Genomic DNA, 7,867 nt, shown 5'->3' on the forward strand with positions numbered 1-7,867 from the left:
GGGGAAAAGAAATCCCCAAATATTCAGTGATCATATAGCACTTCCAGTATTCAAAGTGTTTTTTTTTTAAATAAAAAAATCTACATTTTGGTTATCTGGGAAATTTCTAGCAAGAATACTGCAGTGCTCCCCAAAGAATTGCTTCTGTGGGAAGGGTGAGCCCTGAATCAAATAAAACTAGTTCACACACCCAGCGTTTGGATAAATGGCCACTTTCTGTCTGAGCAGAAACCTGTTCTTTTCTTACCATCTAATTGCTCAGAGATGACACATCCACCTATGCAACTTATTTGTTGTTCCTTTGATCTGCAAATGTTATGTTGGACCACAACTAAGCTCATCAGTTTGGAAACCAACTGACCTAGAGCTGTTTCCACAAGTGAGTTCTTTAGACAAAGCAAGTTGGAGGCTTCTGCCTGCTGTGAATTTATTCTAGGTTAAGGCTTGGTCCCAGGTTGGTGGAAACACCCACACGGTCATGGGGCATATATAAAACCTCACACAATGTGCTTCAGTCTTTTCCAACCTGGCCAGTCCAGATTTTTAGATGCTGTGGGGAAGAAGATCTCAGACCTGAATGCATCTGAAAATCTCTCTGCATGTAAGAAACTATCATGACACGGGGAACGTTTGCAAACTTCTTCTTAATTATGTTCTGCTTTCCAGGGGAGTTTTTGATATGGGTAGGAAATCAGGCTTTCTTTGAGCTGGGTTTTCTTTGAGGTGCTGCAGTTTGGGAAGGGAAGAAAAATTCACAGGGAGTTTATCCTAGCATTGTACTAATCTGGCTCTTTCTAGAGAGCACATTCTGGGAATAGGGATCTCCTTAAGCTCCAAGTCGGTGCAGGAATCCAGGGTTCTGCTCTGCAGAATGAGTGGCAAAAGGGCTCCCAAATGTAGCAGGTCTGCTTGGCTTATGGCATTTTGAAGTAAATGAAGTAAAACCCACCTAAAAATAGGTGGTGGCTCTCAAGCCATGATGTCCAAAAATTTAACATTTCCAAATTAGACCTGGGAAGTCTCAAAACTCTTGAATTTACATCTGGTAGATTGAGGTTTTTTTGTTTTTTGTTTTTTTTAACTGTAAAATCCTCTTCAATTTTCCCTTTGTGTCAAATGTCAGTGCCATATCTGCCCAGCAAGACAAACAGGTGTGTAATTTTCAACCTGGGTATTAACATCCATTCTTCACTGTGACATTTTAAGGCTCATTCTGCTGAGTTTCTGCTATACTTCCTTTTCATTCCTAAAATCTGCATCTGGGAATGTCCCCCCACATTGTGTCATTTGGCCAGGAAAGGACTTGTGGGTGGATCTTCTCAGAAAAAAAAAATAGCAGATAATAGGTGAAACATCCTCAGATGCTCATATGATGGCAAAAGTACCAATTTGGTGGGACCTTGCTCTCCATGAAGCAACCTTCTTGTGATGATCAGCCTGAGCTGGAAGATAATACCATCAATCCCTTTGAAAGAGTGACTTGAAAATCTAGAATGTCATCCAACTGCTAACAAAGAAAGCTCTCCCCGGTCAATTACAAGGAGTTAGATTTAGAAAGATATTTAATTAAATGGGGTTGTTTTTGAAGCGGGGGTATAAAAGACAGGGAAAAAACAGAATGCCTATGAAGTAATTTGTTCATTTCAAACAACCCATCCTACCTGTGTTTAATTGATAGGATGCCCAATGGAATTAAACTCTACCTGAACTGAAATATAGTTATACATATTCTCTAAATAAACTTGGGTAGCATGTGTTTACCGGGGAGAAGAAAGCAAAAAATCAACCTCATTAAAGAGAATTTGGTGAAAACTGAATGAACAAGGCTTCAATCAGGGGTGAGTGGTTTGAAGCCTTCTGCCCACAGGCAATGGTTGGTCGGAGTTCCAAATCTCTAAGCAAGAGATCTCGGTTTGGCTTCCTGAAACTGTAACTTAAGTGAAAAGGAGAAGGAAAGGGATGCCACAGAGAGCATGGGATCCCCAACCATGTTTAGCTCTGACTCCACTTGCTTCAGTCTGCCTGTCACACACTGGCCACTGACCAATTATTACTTATGTGGGAAAGCAACTAAGTTCTAGCATTTAACTGCTAAGGTCTAGCCGTTTTGAGATGTTCCAAACTTTAATTTTGTTTGTTCACATTTTGGTTTGGGTCATCCAGAAAAAGGGCTGGTCAAAGGATGGGGAAAGGCCACTTTGCTACCAATCCTTCACCTCTGAGTTCCCCAAACACTTTTCCTCACGTTCAGGTGAAATATCCTGGACTGTGTGGAACTTAAGGCCATGGTGGACAATCTGCAGCTCACAGGCATCCCCCAGTCTCCAATACTTGACCCCAGGATTGCCTGTTAAGATTTGGCAGCCAAACCATTGTGCATGGAGGCGCATGCAGGCATGAAAGAGAAAGGGAATCTGTGATTTAAAAGGTACATAAGAGGTATGTACAAGGGTTCTATATGCTTTTGACTGCTTCAACCCCCTCCCCCAAAGGGAAGGGGTCACAGTCTTCAGTCCTGTCACTTTGTTAACAGATATGCCCCCTGGCAAATTGCAATTTTAAAAAACATAGGGCAGCCCCCAAGCTGGAAAAAGTTTGTATCTGAGGGGAAAAGGAGATTGCTGAGAAATTAGCTTAGTCCCCTTTGGAAGAGACTCTACTCAAAGAATGTACTTTGCCTTATTTTCTTTAGTCTTTTACTCTATAGCCCAGCCTATTCTGAAGACTACTTTGACCCTGGGATTATTTAGGATTACTTTGACTCTTGGAGAGTCAAAGGGCAAAGATGCTGTGAGGGGTGGGAAAGGGATCTTCACCCCACCTTCTGTGAGGCCTTCTCTAGAGCCAAAGCTTTCCATGGAGGAGTTCATGTTTTAGCCTGAAAATCACATGTTAAGTATCAAGTCAGAAGGCTATGCCATTAGCTATCATAAAGTGATAAGAAATATTTAACAAAAAATCCTGTTTTCAGTTAGTAAGCGATAGATATTTGGTTTTCACAGTCAAAGGCTAATTCTGGAAAGAAACTGATTTCAGCATTTGTATTAATCAAAATTAGATTAAAGGCATTAGTTTGCAGTTTTTAACTTTTAGAACTACCTTCATTTAGAAGAAAAGGTGCTGGTTGTAATCTCTAGCTATCTTCATCATAGTTTAGACTTCAGCTCTGTGATCGGAGCCAGCTAGGCTTTCAGCCAAAGTACAGTGGTGCCTCGGTTCACGAACTTAATTCGTTCCGCGACTCTGGTCGCGAACCGAATTGGTCGTGAACCGAATCAGATTTTCCCATAAGGTTCACTGTAAATACAGTTAATCCGTTCTGACCCCTACGAATTTGGTTGCCAACCGATTTTTGATCGTGTCCCGAATCATATTTCCCCATAAGGTTCAATGTAATTACAGTTAATCCGTTCTGAACCATATGTTTTTTTTTTAAAACCACAAAAATATGACACAAAGTACAGCACAAAGAGAGAGAACGCTAACCTTGCTCGAGGCGACTTCTGGCGTGGAGGACAGGAAGGCGGGTGGGGAGGCGGTTATTGCTTGGAGGGAGAGTCCCCCTCCCTACAGGAAGCCACGACCACGTGTCATGGCAGGGAAAATGGCCGCGGATCCTGTTCGTAACCCAATCCGGTGTTCGTGAACAGAGGCAAAATTTTGCGAACGGAGCTGTTCGTGAACCGAATTGTTCGTGAACAGAAGCGCTCGTGAACTGAGGTACCACTGTACTTGTTACATTCTCTTCTTTTCATCTGTCCTTGCTTTTGCATTTCCCGGTGCTCAGCGTTTTCAGTCCTGCTTTCCAAACCAACCAATATTTCTAGGGTCTTATCATGGCCTTATAAAAATGGTGGGGAAAAAATGCTCAAGAGAAAACCACACCATTTTAAACTGATGTGTTTAGATTAAAAACCTGTGCAGAATAAAGCACATGGCTGCCTTGCCATAACAAACTGTTGAGTTATCTCAAATATTTGATGTGTTTGCACAACTCCTTTGCAAAACAGAATTTCTAAAGCAGAGATGGGGTGGGGAGAAAGAGAGATGTTAAAAAAAAGAAAGAAAGACATCAAGATGGCAATCAAAGCCCTTCCCTTTTTTGTGTGGCGATTTTGAGTATTTTAACCTGCCCCACAAGTGTTTCCTGCTCCCAAAATGAAAAGTTAAAAAGTGCACTGAAACATTCATCTCCACTTATTTGCGTGATGTCAAACTGTTCTGTGAGCCACAGAAGCAGGACAAAAAATAAAAAAGGAAAGTATAGCTTCATTAAAAAACGTTACTTACCCCCGTTCTAAAGGGTAGCTCATATTCAGCTGATATTTATACAGTGTCCAAAACATATCACATAAATGATATTTTCACAACCATTTTGCACATCCAGCCATTATTGTGAGTCCCAAGCTTAGGACAGTAGAGAACGAAAGCTTGCCCAGATGTCTGGATAAATATGAGTATGTATCTCTATAGGAGTGAGTTTGGGTGCAGACATGTATGTGTAGAGGGAAGAGGGAATGGCCTTGAAGGACAGGAGGAAGAGCCGCTACCAAAGTAATGGACAGAAAAGTAATGGACGGGCTTGTGCCCGGGCTAGGAAAGTAATGTGAGTAAATGTCTCAGGCAAGCCCTTCCCTAGTTTTCACAAAGATAAAGAGAGGGAGGGGGAAGCACATTCAGACTTGCAAGATTCTGTTACTATAGCTTTACCATAAAGTAGTCCTGCCCTAGATGGCATTGGTCTCCTAGTCTGGTCTACCTTGAAGGGCTGACACTATGTGTAGTGCATGTGAGTGTGTGTATGGGGGCATGCATGTACAATTCTAGTTTTGCTGATGACCTTGGGGATGAAAGGGTAATCCATTCCTATAACCGGTTATCCCCAAATGCTACTGCTGACCTCCAGCAAAGAATTTTACAGCAACAGAAGCAACAAAAATAATTTATTAGATGGGTAGGGCAGCTATATTGGAGAGACTTAAGCCAACTTGAGGGATGTGTGTGAGAAACAAGGAAACCTTTCAAAGCATAAAAGAAAATGTTTGGTGTGTGGGGAGGGGGAGGGTCAATTCATGCACACAGAGAAGCACGTGTATCCCACATCCACAATTGTTGAGTGGTGATGTGGGCAAACTCCAGGATTTTCCTTCACCTGGAATTGGCAACTATAGGTTTACAAGAATAGCATTGGACAGGTTTTTCATCTGAGTTTATAAAACGTTCTGTCTGCTTGACTCCTGGAGTGGCTTGAAAGAATGCCCTGCAGCAAAGTCAGATGCAGAAAGGCTTCGTTTCTTTCTGCCTTGAGTTCCACTCTCACAAAGAATAAACTCTCATCTTAAAGTATCACCGAGGAAACCTATTAATAAAAAGGTGTCAGCCACAGCTAGGTGTTGTGGCTTCATCTTGTCAAGCTAGATCCTAGTACAAACTCACTCTGTATAGAGAAAGGTTCCTGAAATCTGAATTTCATTCAGAGCTGAACACTGCCTCTTGTTATGAATGACAGTGTTAGTCAGCTTCAGAAATAATAATAATAATAATTAATTATTCCAATTATTACTTTATACAAAAATATGCAAAATATACTATATACAAAAAAACTGAATATGCCCTCAGAGTATGTCTGTCTCCATTCAGAAATCTTGGAAAAATCAGCTATGAAGCCCTCTGCTTATATAAGAGGAAGTAGAAAGAGAAGGAGATGTACACATCACCCAGGATCTAGGTGGTTAAGTCTGCTTCAATAACCTCTGCGTGGGTGACCACAGAAAGGGAAGTGGCGTAGTGGGGTGGTGTCATGACATCCTTGCCCAAATGATGAGAATTACACACTTGAACCAAATGCACTGTGTTATTTTCGCAATGATGTCATGATGCATCATTTTGACATCATCATTGCTTCTCCCAGAAACTTAGGAATCCCTGTATCATATATGCTTTAAAAATATTTCCAGCTTCATCTACAGATCCATAAAGAAAAAATAATAATTACAAATATTTTCCATTTTTTTCCTTTAGAGGAGATAGGCAAGTTGGAAGCTGCCTAGAATTTCTCATTCTACCTACTGAAGTATATATAGCTTGGTCTTTAGATGAGTCCTTTTCAGTTTCTAGTGCTGGTGGATCTGATTTTCTTTTATAATTATTATAATTTTTAAGAAGGAGAGTTTGATCATCTTGTCTCTCTTAGCCAAAACAATAATCATAGCTTATCATTTTATGAAGCCAATTGTTAAGTGAGTTTATTCAACTTCTTTCAACAAATCAATAAAAGCCTAAGAAGTAGAAGTAGTCAAGAATGTCTTTCTCAAAATCTATTCTTGGTTATCCCAAGCTTCATTCATTATAGCAGTATAATTGAGGGGGAACAAGAAAATGTTCCAGTCTGGTGTTACACCTTCCCTTTAGAATTTAAGACTTGCTTCATCCTTTTTAATACTCTGGAAGCTATTAAAGATAGAATACTGTAATTCCATACATCATTTGATTAAATAGTTGCTTCTTGCCATCTTTATTTAAATTTACTTTTGTTCAGTCGTTAAGTCGTGTCCGACTCTTCATGACCCCATGAACCACATCGCGCCAGGCCTTCCTGTCCTTCACTGCCTCCCTGAGTTTGCTCAGTTTCATGCTCATTGCTTCAGTGATGCTATCTAACCATCTCATCCTCTGCCGTCCCCTTCTCCTTTTGCCTTCAATCTTTCCCAGCATCAGGGTCTTCTCCAAAGAGATCTCTCTTCGCATTAGGTGACCAAAGTATCTGAGCTTGAGCTTCATTATCGATCCTTCCAATGAGCAATCAGGGTTGAATTTACTTTACCTTTCGTTAACTTCCTTGTATCTGCTTTTGTTACCGTTTTATTTTTCTCAACTTCTCATTATTACTATGCCATAATTGTTTTGTATTTTTGAAGTTTGATTAGTACTTGGTTATTTTTTACTTCTATTTCTGTTTAACGATGACATTTTAATTGCTTATGAATGTTTGCTTGTGGGCTGTATTGTAAACCACCATGAGTCTGTATCGATTCAGCAGTAGAATAAATAAATATAAATAAATAAATAAGGCATCCTGGGTAGATGTAACTGGAAAGAATTTTATTTTTTATTCATTTACTGCACAGAACAGCAACAATGCAAGCTTTATGATAACGTGCAATCCCCAAGGCAATACTATAAAAAGGATTACATGCATCATGGTGAGATAGCTCTTCTTTGCCAATAATGGCACAGTACGCACATTTTCCTATTTTGCAGCACTAATCTATCAGAAATATGAGCGGTTGTTGATATTGTGAGTCCCGATTTCTGGAATTAGGTTCTCCTTGTGGCATTTTGCTTTCTTCTTTTGCTACCACGCTGCGTTTATTAAACAGGCTCACATGATCACCACTACGAGTCTAAGAGGGATGTGAGTGTAATCAAAGCATAGGAAGGGAATTAAGACTTTGGAGTGTGAAACATATGCTTGCATTAGCTAGAGCGATGACAATAAAATGAATTTGGGGAAAGTCAATTACTGTTTAAATAATTTTTTAAAAATAGTGTAGCCCTTCTCCTAAAATCAATGCATTTGTTTTCCAGTACAAATTTATGAATAAAATATTACTATAAAATATTAGTAAGTGTATGTTTAAGAAAAAACCAGTGCCAAAAATACATGGAAAAAAAGGTTGACATGATAGAAGCAACATATATGATTCTGTGGCAAATACCTTGCTTAAAGAAATAGACAGATTCACCAAAATACAAATACAGAATGAGTCACTAGTCATGGACATTGTTCCAAAGAGTTTAGGAGAAATTTCTGCATTTCTGTTGTGCTATCAGGGTCTGTGACCAATTTTATAGTAGATTGGTTGAA

Source organism: Python bivittatus, unplaced genomic scaffold, assembly GCF_059951505.1.
Source record: "Python bivittatus isolate LINGU-HERP-01145 unplaced genomic scaffold, Pbiv_v1 ctg000220_np1212, whole genome shotgun sequence".
NCBI lineage: Eukaryota > Metazoa > Chordata > Lepidosauria > Squamata > Pythonidae > Python > Python bivittatus.